We start from the raw sequence: 16,649 nt of genomic DNA on the forward strand, positions 1-16,649 counted from the left end.
AGTATGTGTAAAAATAATTATGTACTATCGGTTCAAATCGTTACTCTCACAACCCATTTTACAAAGCTATGAAAGGGATTTCGTGTGACAATTATGTTATTTTTGCGTTACACCTTTGCAAGCTTAGGCGTGTGGCATAAAATGTTTTGTTCGCGCCGCAACATTTTTCGTTATCGAAGAAAAACAAGGAAATTCGAAACGAGGCGAGGACGTTATTGTGGGCATCTGTCAACAAACAATGTGCCGGTGGATTTTTTTCCTTTTTTCCCACGGACGACAAATAAGCGACGCCTTTCCGTAATTTCATGTAACAAATGATGGGAATTGGTCAGATTTGAGGTTTTGTAAAATGAAATCGGTTGGTAATTTCGTAAATTAGACATTGCAATAGATTCTGCGGAAATTTTAGTCACGTGTTCATGTGCCTCACTTATATGTAGACCCTAAGCACTTATTAAATGATTATACATAACATACTAGCTTTTTCCCGCGGTTTCGTTCGCGTTCGAAGGAGACAAAAAATTGCCTATGTCACTTTCCATCCCTTCAACTATCTCCACTTAAAAAATCACGCCAATTGGTCGTTCCGTTTTGCCGTGAAAGACGGACAAACATACAGACACACACATTTTCCCATTTATAATATTAGTATGGATATAAGCGTTTGAGAAAGTTTGACAACCCTCTTACCTTGAGTGCGAGTGGTGCAAGTGGCCATTAAATAGACAACTAACATCTGATGCAAAGGCAATTGTAGATAATGAATTTACTACAATTTATGATAAATGCAATTGATTGATATTTGTAATTAAAAATTACGGCCAGCACCGTTGGAGGTTACACTAAATATTCAATTACGACAGATAAAACAGGAAGAGTATGAAAATACCAACTTCAAATGTTTGCGAAAAATTAGACACATTTTACGTTAGGCACTTTGCATTACGTGACCAGCATATACCCTTAGCCAATTTTGTAAAACTCGTACCAAAATAACAGTTCAAACATATCCATCCTCTGTCAACGCGAGAATTGCTAATCAGCCTTCGTTCATACGGATGCGTACCATCAGATGTACAGGAGCGTACAAAGTCCTCAGAAATATCGAAACACCTGTAAAGGCTATACTAGACTCATATCATTTGACTTAAGAAACCAATATTTAAAGGTTTGACGTATTAAAAGTGCATAATGACTACGTGTTTTTGACTAATAATGAGCTAGGTATATTTTTTTTTATTTCGGACACCGTAAAGGCTGTCGGCCATGTAGTGACGTCATAGGATTCCTACCTAACCTAACTTCATGTCGAATCATAAATGACATTTATATTTGAATGTCAGAAAATGTTTTCCAGCCGAATGGCGACAAGCACAGATAATCTGTAGACTAACATGGTTGATATTGTTTTTGCCTGATTAAATAAAATAAAGTTAAAAATATTTTTTGCGGTTTTAAGTCACAATAAAATACAGCAATATTTGTTTTGGGGTCATAGTAATTAATAATTAAAAGAGAGACTTTAAAAACCGGCCAAGAGCGTGTCGGGCCACGCTCAGTGTAGGGTTCCGTAGTTTTCCGTATTTTTCTCAAAAACTACTGAACCTATCAAGTTCAAAACAATTTTCCTAGAAATTCTTTATAAAGTTCTACTTTTGTGATTTTTTTCATATTTTTTAAACATACGGTTCCAAAGTTAGAGGGGGGGGGGACGCACTTTTTTTTCCTTTAGGAGCGATTATTTCCGAAAATACTAATATTATCAAATTAAAGTTTTACAATTATTACAGAAAATAGGTAGGTAATAAATTTTATATTATCAGACAACCATATTAGTAAACCCTTATTCATTTTTAAATACCTATCCAACAATATATCACACGTTGAGGTTGGAATGAAAAAAAAATATCAGCCCCCACTTTACATGTAGGGGGGGGTACCCTAATAAAACATTTTTTTCCATTTTTTATTTTTTCACTTTGTCGGCGTGATTGAAATACATATTGGTACCAAATTTCAGCTTTCTAGTGCTAACGGTTACTGAGATTATCCGCGGACGGACGGACGGACGGACGGACAGACAGACAGACAGACAGACAGATATGGCGAAACTATAAGGGTTCGTAGTTGACTACGGAACCCTAAAAAAGGGTCAGGCAGCCTATTGTCGAGACGTTTACGTGCGTGTTTCGATATTTGTGAGCACTGTGTCCGTACCGATACATCTGACGTCGACTGTAACATGTCACTCCGACACCTCGAAATAAATAAATTACGAGGTCGAGTGGCTATCGACCCTCCTCAACCCTCTCCCGACAAATAGAACAATTATCCATCCTTTCGGGTTGGACGTGTATTTATTATTGACGCGGAAAGGTACCCCGGGAACGAATCGGTCGGTTCGGATACGTCCTGTCTTTTAATTTGTTTTGTTTGTCAATAGTTTCTAACGGACCCACTTTGCTATGTCTTACAACTGACAACTTTTTTGTGTTTTCGGCGCAGTATAATAAAGAGTAAGTACTATCGTACAGTATGGTCACTCTCGCTCTGGTTCGCTCCGCCCACGCGCTCTTGGTTACCTCACAGTTCCCGTTTGTCAAAAACGTGACCAGTCGACCTGTCACATCTCACATAGAAGAATGGTACCCGTTTACCTGTAGCTTAAACTGCGTACGTAAGAAAGCACCTCTTTCATATATTATTTGATCGCCATTTTACGAGGTGTGATTTTAGGGACGGATTGTACAGTAATAAATTCCTGCAGATTGTGCTTGCTTTCCGAGACTCCGTATTCATACCTTTCTCTTTTATTTACGTCAGACTATATAATATCTAGACATCTTTACAATCTATGGGAAGGGCCTTGATGGAAAACGTGAATAACGATTAACTTTTTCAATTCACCTAGAAATATCTATTGTTAAAAAGGCCATTGTCACTGTAACTTTTGTTTTTGTACGATTATTATTCTTCCGTTTTGTTTTAGTACTCTCAACAACGAGTAAGGTGATACGGAGGACTATTCAGATTGTGATTTCTTATTTTTAAATGATCCAGTAATTCCAGTATAGTGCAGCAAATTCCATCGCCACTTGATACTTCTAACAATATAAATAAAATGTCATTACCAAACCAAAGCGGAGTTGGGCGGGACATGTTGCTAGGCAGAGTTGTGGCTGGTGGACTAAAATGTTAACGGAATGGTGGCCGCTTACAAATATAAGAAGTGCCTGGTATCCGTTGGCTTGTTGGGTTGGGTCGACGACATATGGAAAATTGCGGGTCACAATATGATGAGACTAGCCCAGGACCGGGAAAAGTGGTGTACTAGAAGATAGGCCTATGCTCAGCTGTGGGTGATAAAGGGCTGATATGATGATGATGAAATAAAATGAGGGAAGTACCAGCTCGTACACCAATAGTCTGAATCTGAATGTTACCTTTATTGACATAAACTATTCTAGTTGAAAGCAACGACAAACCGATGGCGTCTGACAGATTTACGGGCCCTGGGGGGTTACCATGACGTGCTAAAGCCGTTCAGTTTAGGTTGAGAGAGAGGGACGGAGCTATGTAACTGCTATAGCTGTGTCCCTTTCTCTCAACCTAAACTGAACGTCTTTAGTACGTCATGGTAACCCCCCTGATCGCACACAGTTCGTAGGGTTACTGAATCAATTGTTCATTCCACCCAGAATCCACACACGTCATTTAACAGGGATGTTATTCAGGTTGAGTGACCTATACCATAATCTATGCCTATACAATGCACTGCCTATAGAAGTAGTGTAATAGTTTTCCATCGGATTTTCTCGGAAACGTACCGTTCATATTAAATTTGATATGCTAGTTTAGTGATGTGCAAGTTGCGAAAGTTTTCCAAAAACATCTTCTTGAAAAATTCACGAAAGTTTCACGAAAAATAAAGGGAATTTAAATTTATGAAATGGAAAATCTCCATCCATACAATTGTCCATACAAAGTATGGAAAGTTTCCGAAGTTTTCCTAGGTGAAAATTTCCGTCGGCACATCAGTATGCTAGTTCGGTCAACGTTAATACTTCCTACTGCACGTTTCGCTTTAAATCTTGCATGCAAGCATAGATTTTTTTTGTAAGTTTTTTCTTAAATTACGTTTACAAAAGTGCCATAAAACATCGAAGTCACAAGTAGTGTGATAGCGGACTGATGTTTTATCATTTATCGCGCGACCATGCATGCCTGCCTCTACTACCTTTTCTATGTTAGTTATATATTTCGCAGTGACTCTGTAACTCCCCGATAGCACGGCAGCGCAGTTTCTACTTTGTATCTTCTTAAATTACGTTACTCTTTAGAGTAAACGTCATGAAAAGTGGCAATTCGTGAAAAACCAGCGCCTCCAAACGGTTACTCACTAGGACCAAAAATTACATAATTATATACTCGTAATCTCAGTGACGTTAACACTACCGAAAAAACGTATTTTAAAACGTCAACACTCATGAGGCTTAGGTTTAGACATATTTGTACATGTACAAAAATGAAATAAAAACATAAATAAAATAAATTTGACTCGAATTACTGAGCACCTTCTTACTTTTGTCACCTACGTGGGCTGGCATTCTCAGCATCATGCCGATACCAAAACCATTCGCCACATTATTGTTTAATTTGTATAAGATAAAATAATAGCTACATTTAATACAGCTTTGAAAATATTTACATAATTATAATTATTATAAGAAACTAAGACTAAACTTAAAAGTCTAAATTTAGTACTTAGATTTAATTTAGTATTAGTTAAGTTTTTTTTGTACCTACTTGCTAATTTGTTAATTCGTTTCTGTGGCAACAATGAAATTTCAATTTCAATTTAAAATCTGTTTCCCAATATGGTTTACTCAGTACTCTCACTAGCCTTATTATTCGTCTGTTATTTGATATTTACACACGAACGAGGATATTGTTACAATGGCTAACGCAACACTTCCTGCAGTTTCGACTACCAAGGCTCAGCAGTATCAGAATTTCGCATTGCTCGAGAAAGCCCTTGGGCGCTCTCACTAGTCGGCCTAAATTGCATTGTCATCAAAAGAGTACCGCAAGGGAAGGACGAAGTGACAATCACTTTGACTTAGAGAAGTAACCGCTACCCTTTGTACCTAAATGTAGTTCATATTTAAAGAAAACTAACGGCCCGCCCCAGCTACTCACGGGGATTATCATAAAAATGGTTATAACAAGTTATCCGCAAAAGATAGACATACTCGTATGCCATCGCAGACTTTTTTGTAAACCTATTAGAGAGACACAATTTCGCCGTACATTATTTTTATATAGCTCAAACGGTTTGGGCAGCGTTTTCGATTAAAGCTCTCAGTCAGCGGAATTTTCTCCGAATCGAATAGCAAATATCGTCATATTTCAACCAATTCAAAAAAAATCTCAACAAATTATATACCTAAACTTTCCTCACTCTATTCATAGGTGCAAACCTTTTGAGTTTAAAAAACACACACATGCAGACGTGGCAGGGGACTTTGTTTTATAAGGTGTGTGTGTAGGATACGTTTGATCTGATCAAAGCAGGATCAAAATGGGAGCATCTAATTCTTCCTCTGGTGCCGTAGCCGAATGGCATTTCTGCGATGCGAAACGAAAACGAAACGCCGCGAAAGGTAGTCTGACTCTGTCGCGCCAATACGCAAGAGCGACAGAGATAAATATATACGAGCGTTTCGTTTCGTGAGCGTTTGTGCCCTTCAGTTACGTACCCTGAAGTGCCATATATTCACCAGAAGCGTGAAATCATGATGTTTCGATGAGAGCCGTGAGCTCTGCGGCGACGGAGTCACGGGACCGCGATCGGAAAGCGGGTTTGACAGGTCAGTGGAGCTATTGTTGATTCCTGAGCTCACAAATTGAACCAAGAGGTCGTATTAGGTACCTACGTATTAGATATATATAATATGTATTAATTTTGTTTTCAATTGATTTTAGAGCTCAATAAAATTAATATAACAGTGAAATAAAAAAACATTTAGTTATAAAACGATACAAAACATATTAATACATTATAAAAAACATAGTGCCGCTAGCAGCGGGAAAGGACCTAAGCAGACTGAGAGAGGAACTACTACAACGAATACTGAATGAAATGAAAAGAGAAGTCTATTCGCGCCGTGTCCAAAATCACCGACTTTTGTAACTGAGCATCTCTTTACTGACTAAAAAAAAATGTTGTTTTGATCGCTTGAAGCGGTCAAGCGCTTTTAAAATATAGATAGATAGATAGATAGATAGAATACTCTTTATTGGCACACCTCAGCAAGAGATACAGAAAAAAGATACAGCGGAGACAAAACAAATAATTATAAATAGAGGCAGACAACAGGCGGTCTTATCGCTAAAGAGCGATCTCTACCAGACAACCTTTGGGTAGCGGAAATAAAAAAAACATAATCAGAAAGAGTAGGTGCTTCGAAATGAAAAATCATACTTATTCTAATTTCCAACACACAAATTGAATAAACATACACATATAAGAGAATATAAATAGACTTACATAAACATACTTAAATAGTAATATACAGCAAGACAAATATATAGTAACAAACCAACAATATACAGCAATCATACCAACCACAGAGTAAAAATAGCAATACGATCACTAAGGGAGAGATAAATAATGTTCTTTAAGCATTTTTTTAAAAACAGAAATAGATTGAGCCCGTCTAATGCCCGGAGGTAGAGAGTTCCAGAGTCGAACAGCTTTGAAAGTAAAAGAGGAGTTGTAAAATTTTGAAGAAGAAGATGGGACAGACAAAAGTAGACTGCGGGACAACCTTACATAATTAAGGTAACTAAAACGCGCCTTGAGATACTGGGGAGTTGTAGGAAGAAATAAAATGCAATACAAGAGGGACTTATGAAGGTTACGACGATAGCCGAATAGGGAGCCACTTGAGCTGTGAGCGAAAGTGAGAAACATGGTCATACTTGCGTAACCCAAATATGAACCGAATGCAAATATTTTGGATGCGCTCAAGTTTATTTAGTTGGTCCTTCGTTAGGTCAAGATATGAAACGTCAGCATAGTCTAAGATTGGGAGAAGGAGAGTTTGGGCAAGCGCAATTTTGGTCGGAATAGGTAGAAAATTTCGCAGTCTCCTGAGGGAACATGCTGAAACAATCATCCTCCTGCTTACTATATATTCTTGCTCTGCTTACTATATATGCTTAATATATTCATATTCATATTCATTTATTCATAAAATTAAAAATTTTACATGTCAAAGTTAAAGTTAAATTATCATAATTAGGGCACAATACTATATTACATTTTAAAAATAGAAAATACTCTCAAACAAATTCAATAATTAATTTAATAGATCAAATCTCAAAGAAATAGATGTCGAACAATAATAAAAATATCAAAAAAGCTGAACGGTCCTACACAGATAAAAATAATAATAATCTATGTTCTAACAAAATCATTTCAACTTCAAAAACTAGGGACTAGGAAATAGTCGAGAGAGTTTGTATGGAGAATTGAGCCCTCCTGTTGCGCCTTAATAATCTCAGACGATTTGAACACCAATATTATCTTCTCAATGAAATTTAATACGTCGTTGACCTCCAACAATTGCTTCACCGCCTTAATCAATTTAGTGAACAATGTAGTGAGGTTGGTTACGTAAACTCAATATCTCTTTTGACGAAAATGTATATAGGTATAGGTCAGTTTAATTTATCAGATAAGTTAGTACTTAGGTATTGATAATGATAGTACATAACTACCTAAAACAAATAATAAACTAAAAGTAACTTAAATTATAAATATTTCAAAAGTACTTACCCACTAAAAAAAACTACAGCAACTCACAGATAAAAAAAAAACACCCCATCCAGCTGTTCTGCCTGCGGCATGGTGCCAATTAATCCGGCAGCGTTTCCTCGTTGTATAGCTAGGGCAATGCGTTACGAGAAATAAGCGCCAGCCGTCGGGTCCCTTGTGGTGTCCACCAGCAGAGTCGACAGTGGTCTCACAAAGGCCTTCATGTTGGCTGACCACGTCAGTTAATAACAAGAATTTACCTTCTTACAGTCATAGGTACCTATCATGCCGTGTTATCTATAATAGTGCAAGCACTACACCACTACCAACCACCAAGTTACCACAGAACTAAATTCATTTGAAATCGGTATATTAAGGTAGGGAGTTAGATTCGAGCCTAATTAAATTTTAACATTTTGGTTACCCAAATAAAGTACTACTGATTTATCCTTGCATAGGAAAGGTATCTAATTGATCCCTGCATCCGAAAGGGGCTAAATTTGACACCAGAGACCGGATAAAATGGGTTTGTAGCCAACCCTTTTGCGTACTAATTGATGGATCAAATTAGAATACGAGTAGGTAGGCACCTCCATTTAAAATGAATCTGTACCCGCCGGCATACTTGTGGCTTTCAAGGCTTTTCATTTTATTTTGCACATTTTTTTTTAATGGAAATACCTGCTAATGGGCATTTTCAGAAATTGAGACCCAAAATTAGTGACAGTTGTTAACAAAAATTAACTCGATGTCAGTTTTGTGACGACAATAATTAAGATAAGATAAGATAAGATATTTTATTGATCACGTAAAATACATTACATTTAGCACGTCACACATTACATTAATAAATTCCAAATAAAAAAAATATGTTTAATACTTCTTTGTTTTTTTTTATGGGATAGGAGGCAAACGAGCAGACAGGTCGCCTGATGGTAAGCGATCACCGCCGCCCATGGACACCCGAAACACCAGAGGTGTTGGAGGTGCGTTGCCGGCCTTTAAGATGGGTGACTTCTTTCTTATACATAATTCACGAAACTCTTTTATAGAATACACAGGGCTTTTCTCCAAAAAACTCTTGATTTTGTGTCTAAAGTCCTTCTCTGGTAAAGTGGTTAAGTATATGTATCTGTAGGCAGTAGGTTGTACAAGAATATTTTGATAGAATTTCCTTGGTTGTATAATCAGATCTCTTAGTTCTTGATTTAGGCATACATATATTATATGTTCCTGGTTCCTTGTATTGTATCTATGGATATCTTTCTTTTGTTTAAAGTTATTCTTATCTTTGTGTATTTTTAGGAGACTAGTAAAAATAAAAAGCGCAAAATAAACTTAAGCTGATTGACGCCTACGTAAGTTATTCAATATTCTGATTGATCGCTTCTGTAATTTCTAAGAATAAAATTTGTCTAAAAACCAACCTCTTTCATGTTCTAAATGTAAATTATTGCTTAAAGTTTATGTAATTAACATAAAATCAATATTTTTATTGTAATTTTATACTTAATGGTCGTCACAAAACTGACATCGAGTTAATATTTGTTAACAACTTTCACTAATATTTGGTCCCAGTTTTTGAAAATGCCCTAATACACTAAGCTAAGGTACAGCAAATGTACGAGGTCCATTTTTTCCATGTTTTACAATGTTTTCATTATTAAATACAGTGTCCACCGGTTATATGGTAGGCGTGTTCAGTGGATACATGTAAAACTCAACATCATAGTGTAACAATGGAAAAAATGGATCAGTTATAATTGTCCCCCAGGCGAGATTTGCCCGGCTGTACCTTATTTAAATTAAGTTTCACTTAGCTTGGCAATTCAGTGCGTTTTTCGAGAAGCTTCCTGCATCGCAAAGAAAAACCTTGAAGGTTGCCTACGATGTATCCGGGCCAATACGTCCATCAGGCATTTAAAAAAATTGTGAGATTTGTGCAAAATATTGCACACAATATTTGACCCTCTCTTTGTATTTTTTTTTAAACCAGAATAATCAATGGGTACTAAATAGTGAGTGTCAGGGAGGTTTGAACTCACGGCCTATCGGTACTTTTTACAAATTAAAGGCTGGTTCTTCCCCGCTGTTGCAGGTGTCCATGATAATCGCTTACCATCAGGTGATCCATCTGCTCGCTTACCTTAATATAATAAAGAAAAAATGCTTATGCAACAAAACCCTCCAACTGATTACCTTTACCTCAAGAGAGGCACAGTAAATCACCCAGTTTATGCATTGTGGCCACTCGAAGACGCGCGATAACATCTCAGCTTTGTCCATGTCTCACGATATCTCATTCAAGACTGAGATAAATGTAGCTCGGGGGAGCGTGAGTCGACTGCGGGATATATGTTCATTTGCGTGTAAAAGTAATACACGGTAAGCGTGGTGTTACTAAATCAGGTTAAATTGAGTTGGTTACTGAACTGTCTTGGTGTTTTCGAAGATTGTTTTGTGTTACACGGGGTAAAAATAATGACTTTACGACTGTCGGATAGGGAAAATGCGCGATTGTGTAGACGACTCAATCAACGATACCGCCATAGACATTATACAAAATGACTTCGTAAGGACATGCTAAATGAGCCTAGGAAAGATGTCGATTTATTGGTGTTGAAATCCTTTTGATTGGCGCTCTCGACTTCACAATGGAAAACGCATCGTATGAGATAATAATCCATAAAATTGATATCGGTGGCAACCGCGATGTCATGCGACGCGATACAATACCGATCTGTCAATGTTAAAAATATAGAAATAGAAATAGAAATATTTATTTGCATGAATACGTTACAATAAGATCTTATAAGTAAAATATTTAGACAGAGTATCCCGTCGACATAACATCAACATGAAAAATTATTTACAGTTTGTACATGAAGGTACTAATTAACTAACTATGAGCATGCAATCATTATACAATAAAAAAAGACAGTAAAGTAGAATTAGGATAGTCAATTAATGAAAAGTAGTAATTATGAACTTAGGTATAATTCCAGAATTGTCAAAAGCTAAAGCAATAAAATAATTTATGTCAACACCAAATCAGCCACCAACACAAAATAGCATGTATTCATCCAAATACTTCATGCTATCGCTGAGTTATTTCTACTGTCATATTGGTTGAATCACCTTGTCAGTCATTATTGATATTTAAAAATAAAATCGTCACTACTTTTAAAAAATCTCGTATCTCACGCTATTCCTCAAAGTTAAAACGCAGTAAGTCTATATGCATTCCATACATACTTACTACAATTTTCTTTTCATTGACAGACGAAGATACAAGTTTTTTTAAAAGTAGTGACGAAATGTTGATGGCCTTTTATGCAGATTCTTTAACTTGAAACGCAGGTAACTATTTATTCTGGCCTCAACGCCTTGTAAATTTTATCAGGTACCGCCTTATGAGATCTCGTAAAATCGTAACCAAACACCAAACACCATTCTTTATGCATTCAAATCATCACAACATTGACTTTGGCAAAATCGCAAGTATCGATGGAAGACGTGGGTAAGTTGAAAGTACCACGCACTGCTCGCCTTCAATATTAGTTGATTTAGTTTTAACTTCGATAATTTCACAAACGGCTTCAAGGATTTTAGAAACACGCTATGCTACAAAAAGTCCGAAGGATAATGATCCATACTAATATTATAAATGGGAAAGTGTTTGTGTCTGTTTGCTTGTCCGTTTTTCACGGCAAAACTGAGCTACGAATTGACTTAGTGGGCTACTTTTTGTCTCTTTCTAACGCGAGCAAAGCCGCGGGAAAAAGCTAGTTGTCACTAAATGTGACAAAAAGGATGTCATCCATTGGCTAAGTATTTAGCGTGTAGAGAACTTGTACTTCCACCTTACCCATTACCCTAAAATTTAATTGAATATGAAACGGCTGTTACACTGTTCAAATACCGTTAGAAAAACAAAGCAATGTTGAACCAGCTTTATCTGAATAAACTTTGGCACTCACGTATCATGAGCCGCATTCAAATTCGGAACCAAACCGCAAACGAGGACGTTTCCAGAACAACCATACAGACATTACATTTTCATAATCCTCTCCAAGTGTACAAAATGAAAAGATCAGATTATTCAGGCCACGTCTCTTAATTAAAATTTTAAAACAACACTCCAACATTTAGTAAATTATACTTTTACATGGCCAGTAAATAGGCACCGCGCAATTTTATGCTTTCGCAAATTAATTAACATTTTAATTGTGTTCGCTCTAAGATTTGCATCACAAAGAGTTGCCGAAGTTGGGACACGCAAATACAAGGTTCTAGTCTCTAACCCCGACCGATAGCTTGGAATATTTGTGCCGTTCCGTGTTTGAAGGGTTCTGAATATGTTTCATGTGCGATAATGGCCAGGTGTGGCACGTAGCCGAATGGCATTTCTGCGACGCCAAACAAAAACGAAACGCCGCGAAAGGTAGTCTGGCTCGGTCGCGCCAGTACGCAAGAGCGATAGAAATAGATATCTACGAGCGTTTCTCTTATCTCTATCGCTCTTGCGTATTGGCGTGACAGAACCAGACTAACTTTCGCGGCGTTTCGTTTTCGTTTCGCGTCGGAGAAATGCCATTCGGCTACGGGGCCAGGTGTTAAGTAGGCTTGTGCCGTTTCGTTCGTTGATCGGAGCGCTCCGATCTCGTTCAATCGCTCCCACGAACTAGTTCGCTCTTTTAGGTCTTTTGCTCATTTAGTTCAGTTAGACCAGCGACCACTACTGTCGGAAAGATCAAAACGAATGGGAACGAATAGTGTCAAAATGATACGAATAGTCCACAGATAATAACATTCCGGGCCAAAAGATTGTAAGTAACCGAAGCCTAATATGAAAACTTGACGTTTTTGTGTTGCTCTGCTAAGTAGCTCCCGCTCTCGGTCGGCGCAGTCACACACTCGTTCTCGTTCCGAACCGCTCGCGCTCGCCGATCCTATACTGAACTAAATGAGCAAAGACCGATTCACAGAGCACGGAAAGATTCAGTTCATTTCGGTCATTGATGAGATTTTATTCCTAACGGTTCATAGTTCGTGAACGACACAAGCCTAGTGTTAAGAATGTCCTGTAATATTTATTTGTAACTAGCTTTTGTCCACGGCTTCGCTCGCATTAGAAAGAGACAAAAAGTAGCCTTTGTCACTCTCCATCCCTTCAACTATTTCCACTTACAAAATCACGTCAATTCGTCGCTCCGTTTTGCTGTGAAAGACGGACAAACAAACAGACACACACACTATCCCATTTATATGTGATATTAGTATGGATTTTTATGTTAGAATTTTGAAACATCCTTCGTTCTTTAGGTAAAGAAAGTCACATTTAGAAACTTAAAGTCAAAGTCTGCTCAAAGCAGTATTTATAAAGGGATAATAATTTCAAAGAAATAATCCAATCATTTCGGGGAATCTGATTAATCTGACACATTTTTGTCACATTATCTCGAGAATTTTATCTGATAGAGATAGAAACATAAATAACACATGTACTCGTTAGCTTTTTCGTTTATTTCTTGATTATCTTTTTGTGTTATTAAGGTCAAGAATAGATCCAGGGTGTTTTGCTATAACTATAAATTATAACAATATGCTTCAGTTAATTTTAATAATTACTGAATAAGGGTAAAATGCAAGTTATTTTAATAATGAAATAAATTTATTGTACCAATAAAATACCTCTTTCCTAAATCCATCAAATATTTAGGTAAGTAGGTACTTAATGGTTGTCAGACGTCTTGGGCATAACTTGTGGCAAAAAAAGTATCTGGGAAAAATATGAGTGACATTTCACTTTGATCGCTATCTAAAATTATCTTTTTAAGATTTTCGATAGACAAATAAAATAATCTAAAGAATAAACATCAAATAATCCATCTCAATGGGTCTGGGCGAAAATGCTGCCATAGTAATACCGTGGGGTAAATGTTCGACTACCGCATCAAATGAAAGAAAAACATGGCTAAGAACACTCCCGACTAAGTCAGCTTTCAAACAAAAAAAAACTAAATCGAAATCGGTTCATCCGTTCGGTAGCTACGATGCCACAGACAGACACACACACAGACAAATAAACAGACAGACAGACAGACACGTCAAACTTATAACACCCCGTCGTTTTTGCGTCGGGGGTTAATAAAATACTACCGGTCAAAATCATAACTGTCTTTTCTTTTTGCTTTGCCGTAGTCGGGACCCATCCATCTGGAAATTCACACCTATATTCCCAATAAGAGAACGTAGAGGACATGATACTACTCAAATTCCAGTGTTAGTCCTAATGGTATTCTGCTACTTTTAAAACTAACACTGCACTGGGACTAAATATTTTTGAAGAATAATTTATATTTTGAAGTAAAATAATGAAATAAAGAAATTTAAAAACTATCTTGTTTTTAATATATTGCATTATCAGCAGTATAAATGGATTCCATGAAATTCGCGACAGTAATAATCTTATTATAAAAATATTGAAGTCTGTTTAGCCACCAAAACCAATGTTTCTTGGATATTGTACCTTTTCGCCTTACCTACCTAGTTTTTCATTGGACATTGAAATAGACGCTAAATCCAGCAGTAAGAAAATAAGAAAAGAGTTGTAAAGAACTCCTTCTTCTTCTTTGTCGTATCCTCATGCCTGAGGGACGTGACGAATGTGGATGCTCTTCACCAGTTGTCTCCACGCTACTCGATCCTGGGCCCGGTGCATGCTAGCCTGCAAAGTGGTCTTTGTCACAGACGTTATTCTGTCTGCCCAACGCGTGCCCATGCTTCCACTTCTTCGCTTCCTTGCCATGCGTCCCGTGATTGTGAGTTTCTCTAGACTATCTGGTGCGGTTCTGCTCAGATGGCCGAAGAAACCCAGCACACGTTGGGTGCAAATAGTGGAGAGTCGCGTTTTGCAAGGTATTTGTAGTGACATCTAGCGTCATCCACGCGTCAATCACGCGTCAACTAGCGTAAGTTATCAGTACCGCTACTTGTCAATAGATGCCGCGACGAACAAAAATTCTAATGCTCAACAATTTTTAGCTAATATTACAATAGTATCAGTACTCTGTTTTCAATTCCTTCTGCTTGTAATATAAGGTGTAAACTGTTTTAATATTACATTTTTGGCAGACGCGACACTGTTGACACCTAGTGTCGAGTAGTGGTATTGATAATTTACGCGTGATTGACGCTAGATTCCACTACAAATAACTTGTGTTTACTGATGTATGGAGTTACAACTCTTTCCTGACTTGTTCCTCTATGGTAGTACCGACTGAAAGAAAGAAAGAAAGAAAGAAAGAAAGAAAGAAAGAAAGAAAGAAAGAAAGAAAGAAAGAAAGAAAGAAAGAAAGAAAGAAAGAAAGAAAGAAAGAAAGAAAGAAAGAAAGAAAGAAAGAAAGAAAGAAAGAAAGAAAGAAAGAAAGAAAGAAAGAAAGAAAGAAAGAAAGAAAGAAAGAAAGAAAGAAAGAAAGAAAGAAAGAAAGAAAGAAAGAAGCGTTTATTTGGTGTATAAAAAAAATTAAAACTATGAGTTACTTATTTCTTGTTTCTTTCCCCTATTCGAATGTCAATTGCTTTTACACAAAAATAAAACAACACATTTACAAATCAGTTTTATTATATAATTTTAATATTTACATTCTTACCATATTTTATAAACTTATTCTAATTAATACGGACCTAGATTATGATGTAATAAAATTGTGTTAATTCTAAGCTGGCGATATTTACATAACATTTTCCTAAAACTAAATAACGCTTACGAACATGACAAGCAGGAATTCAAAACAGTCACTTTTTTTAATGAATATGAATGGTAAAATTGTTCCTTAATATTGCAAACGGGACAGTCTAAATTATAACCTCCGACGTATCAAGGACGGCATTGTCATGTGTGGAATAATGTCAACTTTTAGCCAGTTTTCTCCGAGACCGCGTGGCCATCGACGTCATTAAAACGTCGGAGATTAAATAGTTGAAATAGCTATACACGATTAAGTCCCGTTTGTATTTTTAAGTACATATCTTTAAAAGTTTTCGGCCGCCCGTATAGAACCGAGGACCGTCTACTTTGAATAATAAATAGACTCAAGAGAAAAAAATTTTTAAAAATCGTGTAAGTATAAGACAATGTAAAATTACGCGATGTAATCCGTTTCCATAGTTTTCACAAGTAACTATCGCGGTAACCGAAGACAATATAATGTAAAACTAGTTCGTAAATGGACATATTATTTCAACAGAACATTGATATTAATATGTATTTTCTATTTACGATCAGCTCATTTATTACATAGTACATGTATGTAACCTGTTTATAAAGTCTATTAATTTTGAGTACATTATGGTAATTAATAATTAATCCAGAATATCCAGATCGTAATTTATTTCATCTTCAATAATGTTTAGCAAATATATTATAAAGTCCTAAACTAATTGGCAACACCACATTGTTTTGTCAAACAAAATGAATTTTATCATTAATATTATGTACATTAACAATATTTTATGTATCATTGATTTATATTTATACATTGTTATTGATATGCTTAGGTAAAGACTGACTAGTTTTTCACATTTCTTTATGGAAAATATTTACTATACAGTTATCAAGTAATCAATTGTATGTTTAAACTGTTTCAGATGACCGAAAACTGACAGTGGTTATTTCAGAATAGTGACAATTGTCGTCCGACATGCGACAGTGACATTTCGTCGTTCATTGCAACAAGGAAATCGTCACTACTTTTAAAAAAACTTGTATCTTCGTCTGTCAATGAAAAGAAAATTGTAGTAAATATATATGGAAAGCATATAG

Source organism: Leguminivora glycinivorella, chromosome 15 (assembly GCF_023078275.1).
Source record: "Leguminivora glycinivorella isolate SPB_JAAS2020 chromosome 15, LegGlyc_1.1, whole genome shotgun sequence".
Lineage (NCBI taxonomy): Eukaryota > Metazoa > Arthropoda > Insecta > Lepidoptera > Tortricidae > Leguminivora > Leguminivora glycinivorella.